At 42.7% G+C, this 11,244-nt stretch overlaps 1 protein-coding gene across 8 annotated transcripts in view; it reads left to right on the top strand.

Moving 5' to 3' along the window:
• The first annotated feature begins 966 nt into the window (after positions 1 to 966).
• The window catches only part of PLCE1 (phospholipase C epsilon 1), a 164,984-nt gene continuing 154,706 nt past the window's right edge, over positions 967 to 11,244 (top strand). For 5 of the 8 annotated variants that reach the window (XM_087964188.1, XM_087964194.1, XM_087964192.1 and 2 more), the window contains exon 1: positions 2,223 to 2,402. The gene's annotated coding sequence lies outside the window, so the exon portion shown is untranslated. Of the gene's footprint in view, positions 1,278 to 2,222; positions 2,403 to 11,244 lie in introns of those variants that run through there. The other 3 variants (XM_087964190.1, XM_087964191.1, XM_087964193.1) reach the window with 3 other exon arrangements.

Below are 11,244 nucleotides of genomic sequence, written 5' to 3'. Positions count from 1 at the left end.
TAATATTTTAATTAGTCAGTATGAACAACTTGCTTCAGCCTAACATATTTAAATATCTTGCCAGCTAGTAGCTCCTACTGAAATTAATTCAAGTGGGAAAATTAGGTGCGGTATCACATTCTTTAATTAGTAATATTTGAAAGTGCTTCACTGTAAAAAGGTCCAATTCTGTTCATTTTTTTTCAATTTACATTTTATTTGTAAAGGTTCTTATATCTCATTGATTTGTAACCTGCCGATTCATCTAATCTTAAGGTACAGAAATGAAACTGCTTTCATAAAGCAGACAATAATTATCAGCCGCAGACTGAGGCAATCTCACTTCTCAATTAGTTAATATTTGTTAATCAACTACGTTGCAGAAATACTCTTTGCGTTTAACAATGAAGTAGAACTTTACAAATTCATGCTTTTTTTAATATTGGAGGGCCATATCATGAATTAATTTATGATTAATTTATCATAATTTATATGATTATAAATTATATACAGTCCAAAGGCAGCGAAGGAGGCTATGTTAGGGCATAATCAGGACAAAATAACGTTTGCATCTATCCGTAAAATATTCCGAATTCAATATTTATCAAAATAAAATGACTTTTTTTTGGGGGGGGGGGGGTTTGCCTGCAGCCAGCGTTAACATTTCTGAAATCCCAAGTTCCCAAACCGCTATACAAGATCTCGCTCTCTCCCTCCTATTTAACTGTGTGGGGGGGGGGGCGGCCTTTTCAATGCAAAGATGCTCCATTCCGCCAACTCCTAGTTTTCCATGAAACAAATGGAAACTTGACAATATCCCCTTCGCTCTGCCACCCAGCCCACTCCCCACCCCCGTGTTCTTGTGGCTCACACAAGCCTTTCTTCCCCTGCTTGGCAAGGGCGCACCATCGTGGCGCGCTTGTGCGTGCTCCACTTTTCAACCCGGTCCCTGAATCGAGCCATTGTTTTCCGTTGCGATAGCCTGGGTTGTTTTTTGTTTTTTTTCTCCTCAGAGAAAACAGGGTGTAAAAGAGGCACCTTGTGTAAAAAGTTGCTGGCAAGGCTCGGAAGGGAAGGGAAAGAAGCCCCCACCAAAGCCGCCGCGCAGCGCTGCAGCCCCGCTCGGTCGCTGGGCGCGCAGGACGCCGAGTTGAAGTTAGCTCAGACATTCCAATGGAGTGAGGCAGCGGTCGGCCGCGCGGCACCCAGTCGCCGCTTCTCTCTCCTGCAGCCGCCGCCGCCGGGCCAAGGGAGGCAGGAGGCAGCCCGCTCTGGTTCCGCAGCGCCGGGGGCGGCAGGTCAGTCTAACGGATCTCCCTTCGCTGCCCCAACTTCCACTCGCGAGGGCGGGATGCGCCGCCTTGGGGAGCAGCTGCTTTTCTGGGGAAGGACGGAGGTGTGTGTGTGTGGGGGGGAAATCCAAGGATCCCCCTGAGACCGACCGACCCCTTCAAAGCTTCAGGCCGGCGGTGCCAAGAGGACGCGAACTTTGAGTTCGCCATCCGTGGGGGTTCCCCCCCCCCCCAAATTTATCCTTCTTGGATCTTTTCAGCGTGAGGAAAAGTTGCTCCTCTTCAAATTAAAGCGCCTCCCGGCGCCTTTTGCATTTGGTCGGCGGCTGTTCCTGGGGGGGGGGGGTGACGAGGCGCTTGCGAGCAAGAACTTCGACCTTGCAAGATGCAACTTCAGGATCGCGGCTATGTTTGCAGATGTAGCGTCGGAATGCAAAAAGGGGCGGGGAGGTGTGTGTGTGGAAAGCAGAGGGAGGTTTCCCATGAGTTCTGCTTTTTCTACAGGAGAGTTTTGGGGTTGAAATTGAGATTTTTAGAAAGGGGGGCGGGAGTTAGATGCGGGTGGAGGTAGCGGGGGGGGGGAGAATTCCTTGGCGCGGCGCTTTCTCTGGAAACGGGCACTTTCAGAAACAAGCGAGAGAGAGATGCGACTCCTCTCCTCCTCTTTCCGTGGAAACGAGCCCCGCGGGGCGTGGGAGGGGACGCCTTTGCAGGCCCGCGTTTGGCCGGGGAGAGGGGGGTGGGTGGGTAACTCCCGAAGGAGCAACGCTTTGAGGGAACGCTGTGTAATAACCAGCCCCGCTTTAACTTTTAGGATTTCCACCATCTTGCAGGTGCCTAGCCTGGGGCAGACAAATCCCTCCCTCCTCGCTGTTTTGAAGAGTAAATTAGGGGCTGTATTAGGGGCGGGATCTGATGGGCTTCAGGGCAGTAAGGGCGAGATCTTTTTACAGTTTCTGCTTCCCTGTCACTGAGGTAGAAGGGTGCTTTGAAAACTGCCCCTCCCTTCGCCTCTTGGAGGATTTCCTAAGTCGATGCGGAGAAAGAAAATGGGTTTTTTGGGGGGTCCGGACACGTAATGCGGGGGATGACGCAGGGTCTGCTTAAGGACAATGGGCACTTCCCAAAGAGGTAGGCGTTTGTGAACTTACTATGTGGATTTAGCGTCTGGCAGTTCTGCTCATGCCCTGTGATGGGTGTTTTTTTTTTTTTTTGAAGCTCTCCCGTTGGGAAGGGAAAGCATTTCTTGGACAGGTTTGTTCCCCCCCCAAAAATAAATAAATAAATAAATAAATGTACTTTCTCTTGCCTGAGTGAAAAGCTAAGGCAGGAGGGATATTGATCATAAGGGTTTTTTTTTCTCAGAAGTAGTTTGCACAGGGGCACTGTTCTGGTGTGTTTACATCTCTGCTTTACAATTGCTGTTTCTCTGCAGTGTGGGATCTCTCTCTCTCTCTTTTTTAAAGTGGGCAATTTTGGGCATATAGGCATCCTTTTTCCAATACGATGCATTTGTTGGTTTTCAGATTGAGGGTGGAAAAATATTGTGGATGTGATCTATGATCTAACATTGGTGATGAATGGTCTACAGCTCTCCCCCACCTGCGGTCCTTTGCCTGTGTCGGTAAATATTCAGCCAGGATCAGCTCACCAAAATATTCTGGTCTACTGATAAATTAAAATCGAAGTTCATGATAGAATATTGAATTATAATGAACCGCACAGTGTTCTTGCTTGGATAGTCAAGAAAAGAAGAATAATCCATCGAATTGGAATTTCTATGCTGATGGAGAATTTGGGGAGAAGTTATGTTTTAAGGGGTCCAGGCTAGGGTAGACTGTTGGGCAGACTATTGCTTGTCAAATTCTGTTCTGTTCTGTTTTTGTTTTTTTAAACTATTTTAGTCTTAACAATAAGAATGGGCTGAAAAAAATGTTTACAGCTGTGTGGCCTGTTTGCCCTGCTGTTAAACTCCCCCACAGAGCCATTTTTTTCTAACTGAAAGATAATAATCGTTGAAGCTTCAGCTGATATCACTGTAAATATAAATTGCGGACAATCCTTCCCACTCAGGGGAAACGTACTGTGACTAAAACTGCTGCTTGTGCAATCCAGATAATCCTCATAGAGAAAAGAATGTGTGTGTGCTTGAATTGTAAGGAGCTGAAGGGAATTGGCGTTCTTATGAATTATGCTGCAGTCCTGCTAACTGGCATAAACATGCTCTGGTAATCATTTGTTTTGTGACATCATGTGCTCATGCGCTGGCCTTCATCAAAATGATCTACGACTAGGGCTTTCCCTTTTCTACTGTTACAATGTTTGGGATGGGTGTGATCTAGCACCCTTCGGAGACAATGGGATTGCTGACATGGTAACATGAATGTCTGCCCTGCTTCTGTTTCCCCTATAGAACTCTTTTGGCACAGCCTCTTCTGTCCAGTTATTGTGATCTGACCCACAGGGCTTGGGTTAGAAAACACCAAATCCCTAATTTCTCTAGGGACATTAGAAAGTGCTAGCCAGCATTACGTAGGCTCCTTAATTTCCAACTACATACTCAGCACTGTTTAGAGCAAAGGTCTCCAAACTTGGCAACTTTAAGATTTGTGGACTTTAACTCCCACAATTCTGGGAGTTGAAGTCCACAAGTCTTAAAGTTGCCAAGTTTGGAGACCTCTGGTTTAGAGGTTTTTTTCCTCTTCCGTTTTATTGTGTTTTTGAAAGAAATAAGAAATAAATGATAGAAGAATAGAAGAATCAAATAAGGTAATGAAATATGAACGGATAAACAACCAAACTAAAATCACAAAGAATTGATACTATTGGGAGCTTATGTTGTTACAAGAACCTTTATATCCATTTTATATTGTTAAATGTGAATTTGAATGTTTAGTTAATATCATTCAAGACTATAAATAGTAAACTGTAAATTGTACATAGAATTAAAATATAAAATCCAACTTTTGGATCTGCCATGCTTTCTATATAAAATTATAATCCAAGAATAGTTTCCAATTAGAATTACATTCTGTGTCCGATTTACTTTTAAATACATAATCTAGCCATTGAGTGCATCCTTCTGAAGGTTTTTTTTTTCCTAATAAAAGACATATAAAATCCCTGCAGCTACGTATTAAATACATACAACACTAATTCACTAGATGTTAAAGGGTTATGTGAAATTTAGTAAGACTATCTCAGGTTGCAGTGGGATTTCAAAATGAATCACTGTTTAGCAGGAGTACTGAATCACTTCTACAAATGAATCACTGTTTAGCAGGAGTACTGAGCTTTGCCACTACTGTACATAAGAAAAAAAGAAAGAAAAAGCACCAGACTTGTGCTTCAAAAATCAGGACAAAAAGCAAACAGATTCTAAATCTGGAAAGAGAACTGGGTTTTTTCTCAGACGTGGGTTGTAGCCTCTGCCAACAAGGGGTCTTACACGGCTGTACTTTTCAGTGTCTTTATAACGGGAGGAAGTGTTCCATTTGCCTGCTCCAGACACGCTGTCCACAGTCAGTAGCTTACAGTGGAAGTTCCTTGTTATTGAAGATTTCTCTCATTTTGCCCTGTTCCCTCCTTCTGTACCTGTGAGCCATCAGGTGGGCTATTTTGGGATAAGGGCTTAGCATTCCTTTGGAAGAATGCTAGTGCAAGAGGCAGTGTTCAGAAATAGCCCGACTGAATAGAGGTCATACAACAGGTGGTCAAACACCCCATTCCAAGTACCCACCCACTCATCTCTGCTCCACACCAGGCATATAGTGATGGATGGTTGTTTGCCTGCTGGCAGGCAACCCTTGATGAGAAAGGGAAATGAAGCCAGAGAAATCTGCTAATTGTTTCCCTTCATTTGTCCTGCCATGAAGCATTAAAGAGTATTAGTTACTGACTTGTTATAGTGCCAGGGTAGGTCTCTGCAATCAAGGCAGCCAGGAGTGGTGTGGGGATTGCACACTTCAAAACACCGTCTGGCTGTGCTTTTACTGTAGCTACCATCCTTTGAAAAGTCATGGGACAACTTGTTTTGATTAAAAACTGGGTTGCCAAGGCATGGGCTTGTTTATTGAAGGGCTTTCTTTACATCCTCCCTCCTAACTTTAACATAATCAGATCAAACCAAATCAAATCTTTATTATGATCAAAGTCCAGCATGAAGTGGGTGAGGTACAAGAAATTAAAAAGCATAAAAGGTAGGACAGAACAAAAGTACATAGAATTTTTTTAAAAAATCCAAAAATTTATTTCATTTATTTTATTTTAGGAAATTTATATTGCTACCTACTCACACTACCTACTCATGGTGATGAAAATAGTCTAAAAGGAGGCATCAAAGCAATTGATGTGCGTAGGGGAGCATGGCAAACTAAAACCATCTTAATACAGAGCACTCCACATGACGTATGTTGTAGCAGGATTGGTATCTGAGAGCAACAGGGAGGTGTATAGTTGTCCTTCGTACCCTGGGGATCTATGCAATAGTGGTGAAATGATTTTTGTCCTTGAAGATGAAAACTTCAGATCCCTGCCCTTGTGTAAAACATTAAACCTGGTGTTCTTTTTTGGCACCCATGGCATATATATTATCTGAAAGGGACATTCTTTCGGGGCAAAATTCTGACTGATTGATTTTGCGCCATCAGTTTGGTATCAATTCTTAAGTGGCCGTGTATATTTCTCCAGAACGAACTGTTCCCAAACTAGTCATCCAGCTCTTCTGACAATGCACCCATCATTGCTATAATTGAAACCATCCACCTTGCTATAAGACATCCTCTTCTTCTTTTTCCAAGTACTATAGAACTTCTCCAGAGAGCTAGATCTTCCCATACTGCGTCCAAAGTATTATGCTTTGAGCCTGCTCATTTATACTTCAGTTGGTTGACTTAGGATCCATTTCTTTGTGGGTCTTTTTGGTTATCGATGTTATTCTCAGGAATCTTTTCCAAACAACCAAATTTGAAAGCATCAATATTCTTTCTATCCTAATTCTATCTACTACTATCCTTTTCAGATAGTATGTAGTAAAAATAAGAATGTGTTAAGATTTTTTACTATTATTTGAAAAGAAGAGATTTCAAATTTTATTTAGTATACATGTTTATGCACTTCTAAGTACATATATATTCTCAGATGTATGTCTTAGTTGAGCCTAGCACAACTTGCATTGCCAGTACTTCTAAAAGTAAAACCTATTGCATCCCATGGGACCTCATACTAATGACCCTGTTCTGAAGTTACGATGGCTGTCCCCATCACGTCTGCATTTGCCATTTGCAGCAACCCATGGTCAAATGTCTACAATTTATAACATATTTGCTAAAAACTATTTACTTCTGATATTTGACAAAAATGCTCCATAGTGAACAATGGCTTTGCTTTATGACCGCAGATTTACTTAACAACTATGGAAACTCAATGATCGCTGCAACAAAAAAAATCAGGTTGATCACATGATGACCCGTCCTTATACCATCCTTACAACCATAGTGAGCAGGCTCCATTACGGTCCTAAGTTGAGGACCACCTGTCCTGCATTTATATCTTGGTTTTCCTTCAAGGGTTGTCAGGCCCCATCCCACAGACAACACAGCGAAATCCAACTGAGTTCAGTCTTCTATTAGCTTACACCTAATGGACAGAATCTTGCCAAACTAAAGCTATAACTTTCTAACCTACTAAATGTATCCTAAGAAATTCTAAAGTGTGACTACCCTGAACCTCTTCCCTGCTTCTCTGGACAGTTCTGGACTGTGTAGTCTCTTAATCTGGTCCTCTCTCTGATGAGATTTATAGTCTCCTTCCTGGGAAAGGTCTGTGTTGCCAAAGCTCCTATTCATTGATTCTCCAGGTTTACCTTCCAACACTGGGCTCAAAGCTACTGTAATCATACTTCCTGATCCAAAGCAGCCCTGTATGGTAAATTGGGCTGAAAGATTGCCGGACTGAAAATTACCTACTGAACTTGCATGGTGGGAAGGGGCTTCACCTGGATCTTCTTAATTCAAGGTCAGCATTGTTAGATTGGGCTGTCAGTTGCAGTGTGCGTGTGGTTGTTCCCTCCCCCAATAAAAGCCACATGTGAAATGTGAACATATTTATACTGCAAGAATACACCAAATATACTCATTATACTATTTCCCCATACTGTGATGACCCGGGGCGTGGCAAGGCAACACAGTCAGATAATCAATAAGAGTCCCTTTATTATCTCCAACTTTGCCCCCAATGTCCAGGTTACCTTCTGTCTGCAGAAAAACTCTCCCAGGAACAGCCTTTGACTGCATAAAATTAAGTCCAAAACATGGTCAACACAAACTGTAACTTAAATTCCAAACAAGCCAAATTGAAGTAATTAGTTTGGCAGGACAGGAGCAAGAATTTCAGACTTGAAGGCATGGCAAAACTCACACGGTTGGAAAGACGCCAGGAACACAGATAAACCACGACAACACAGGATAAAGTCACATTTGCTCACAACAGCCTGCGGCATGCAGCCTGCCTTTCTTATCAACTGTCTTCCCAGCTGTGGCTAATGAAGGTAATCAGGGCCCTTTCCTCCCTCGTAAGCCACACAACCCATGATGCTCTCTTCTCCGTTCCTCCCTGCGTGTCCTAGGATGAAGAGAGTGGGTGGGCCTGGTTCTTCCTCTGAACTCCCTCTCCCTTGTTCTATCTCTTCCCTGCTCTGCCCAGCCGGACTTTGTCCTTTCCCAGCCTCCTCCACAGCCAATGGAGCCACACTCCCATTCCCTGTCAGCTGCCTGGCTTCCTCCTCGGATTCAGACTCTGATAGGGGCACATAGTTGCTTATGCTAAAAACAAAGAAATTGTATTAGGCCTGGTGGGATTTGGGAGTGAACAAACTCTATATTGAGAATACATTGTGGAGGCACTAATAACATATGAACTAATTTTATCAGATGTAGGATGCCACAAGATTCTTGCTTTGTGAACCACAAACTGCATTGCAGCAAAATAACTGAAAATCTACCCTTGCTATTCAGAAAAGCTTATTCATAAATAATTGTTATAAGATGGGAGGTTAAGAAGTCCAGTGTTAAGGTGTTTGCCATACTTGTATCCACAGAAGCAAGCAGTTGATAGTTACAAGAACAAGATTGGCAGAACCCTGAAAAGAAACCTTGTGGACAATATTAGATTGAGAGACTAACATTGAAGAAATATGCTGCAACATCAAAATTGAAAATACATATCCATCTTAGAAGTCTAATCAAATTCAAACTGCAATGGCTGTCTTGTACAGAACACATTACAAAGCAAGGGAAAATTAGACATTTGGAATGTGGTTTGTAGGGCTAACATAGAAACCAGCAATAATCTGTAGGATGCAATCAGTCAATCAATTGCAGGATCCAATCTGGGTCCATCACTGGGACCAGAGGTTTAGTCTTTACCAGAACATGTAGTTCAATTTTTATTTCAGTCACAGACCAAAAGTCTGTAGGTACAAGTGTAGATACCCAAACAGGAGCTCAGCAGTTGGGGACATGAAGCAGAAAATGTGTTACTATCACAACTTTTAAACACTTTTAATCATGTTTGTGTATTTTTGAGTCACTTTTGACTCCAGATGAGTGCCTGGACTGCAGATTTTAGGGAAGTGGTCTGCCCTTGCCTGCTTCCTAGGGCTGAGAGGCAGGGACTGGCCCAAGTCATACCTCTATGACTAAGGTAAAAAATCTCCTGGTCCCTAGCCTTATCACCCCACCAAACTAGAATCTATATTGATTAGGTATTGTTTTATCTTGTTTTCTTCTGCATTTCACGTGTCCGAACAATAAAATAAATGAAAGTGGATGAGGATTTGCTTCTATTTTTTTTTTTTTTACAGGAATGGCCCCACTTCCTTTCCAACCCAACTATCTTGTCTCTTCCTCCCAAGGATTTATTTATTTATTTTGAAGAACAAAGATCTGGTCATCCTGGAAATGGAGAGTTCAGGCTGATTCTTCCTCCCGGAGGGGAGGGGGGAAAAAAATCCTTGCCATATAGCCTTAATCTTTCCTCCCACACCCTCTCATGTTCTCATATATTTTTTTTGTTCTTTTTCCCGCCCAGCGAGGCGTTGTTAGCCCGACCCGTCGCCTCCTCCTGGGTCAACCCCGGCTGGCGTGCAACCTTTTTTCTTCCTCCTCCTCCTCCTCCTCTCCGCGGAGTTCTGGGGAAGGGGAGACCCTCCCCACGTTTGCCGAGGAGGGCAGCGATGTGATTTTTAGGGCCCCTCCTTCTAATGATGATTGGCGGCCAGCGCCGAATGGAGGAGCTGAGGTGTTTACTGGGGTGAGATTTAATTTTATTTTACCCTGGGGGAGGGGAGGATGGTGGGGGGAGGAAGAGCCCCGGGCTTGGAGTCTCCGCTTAGTTAGTAGGACTTCCTAGGCGGCGACTGCGGTGTTGCGTTTCTGCAAAGACGGAGCATCCCGGAGAGTTCGCCTGGCGCTCGGCTTGAAGGCGGGAAAAAACAAAACTCCCCACTTTTAGCGGAGCTCTCGCTGCCCGGCATGAGGGACGCCCAGTTTGAGGGTGGACTATATGAGAGCACTAAAAAGGGCTCCCTTTGTGACTCAGCTCTGCTCTTCGGGGCTGGCTCCGACATTTAAGCCTAGCCCTGCAAAACTACGTATTTGTAGCTTCGTGCAACCCTCGTTTTGTGATGACCCGGTGAATCTAAACTTCCAAATTGGCATATATCTACCATGGTAACGTTTTAAGAGACCTGGATTTCAACTCCCAAGATTCCCCGGCCGTTGTCAGTGGGAAATTGTGGGAGTTGAAGTCCACATCGCTTAAAAATGGCCAAGGCTGAGAAATACTGTTCTTAAATGTAAATATATATATTTTGCTGATTTCACAATTAGAAAACTAGGGTGGAAAAGTAGGATGTGTTTCATAGTATTTCAGAAGGGCTGCTTTGCATAAAGCTGTTAAAATACCTTTAATACTTACAGGCATCAAATGAAAGTCCATTTATTTCCTGTGAACATTGTGTGTGAATTGGGTTTTATAGTTTAGCAGCAGGGATCCAGGTTTATCCAACCAACCAGGGTCAAAACAATTCATGGCATAGTAGGAAATAGCCTGGTCATAAATATTTGCTGTGCTACCAATGCTTCAGAAAAAAAACAACCCAACAAATTCACATTAAGTTTATCTTTATTTGGCTGTTGAGGATATTTAATTCTCAATGATTTTTACATTGTTCCCTTTGTTTCTCTAATGAGTAAACAGCTTAGTTTTTTTCATGTCTGTGATAAAAATCTAACCTGGGAGGATGAAAGCAATTTTGTATGTCATGTCATCAGGAAAAAGATTTCCCTAAATAAGGTGCTTTTACACAAAACTTTTATTGTGAAATTGGCCAATCTGTGGGATATATGGAATGGCTGGACCCTTCTCTCACTGTTTTATTTAAATTAATTGAGTAATTTATTTAATTTCATTTTATCTCAAACATCTGATAAAGAAAGATGAAATAGCTGCACAATACATTCCAATTGATACTTTTGTTTGGAAGGACCCTTAGTTATTGGGCTTTTAAGTACAGACAGTCCTTGACCTACAACAGTTCATTTAGTGACTGTTCAAAGTTATGGCAGTGAAAAAAGTGACACTATCATTTTTCACACTTATGACCATTGCAACATCCCCATGGTCACATGATCAAAATTTGGATGCCTGGCAACTGGTTCATATTTATGATTATTACAATGCCCCATGGTCCTGTGATCCTCTTTTAATGACCTTTTGACAAGCAAAGTCAATGGGGAAGCCAGATTCACTTAACAACCAGGTTACTAACTTAAATGATTCACTTAACAACTGTGGCAAGAAAAGTCAAAATGGGGCAAAACTCACTTAACAAATGTCTCACCAACATAAATTTTGGACTCCATTGTGGTCATAAGTCAAGGACTTACCTATGTTGGCTTTGCTTCCTTTTTTT

Source organism: Notechis scutatus, chromosome 4 (genome assembly GCF_049901735.1).
Source record: "Notechis scutatus isolate UNSWTSFEM ecotype Mainland chromosome 4, rNotScu1.2, whole genome shotgun sequence".
NCBI lineage: Eukaryota > Metazoa > Chordata > Lepidosauria > Squamata > Elapidae > Notechis > Notechis scutatus.
Note: the sequence above shows the minus strand (reverse complement) of the source record. Positions and strands in the feature narration are given on the sequence as shown.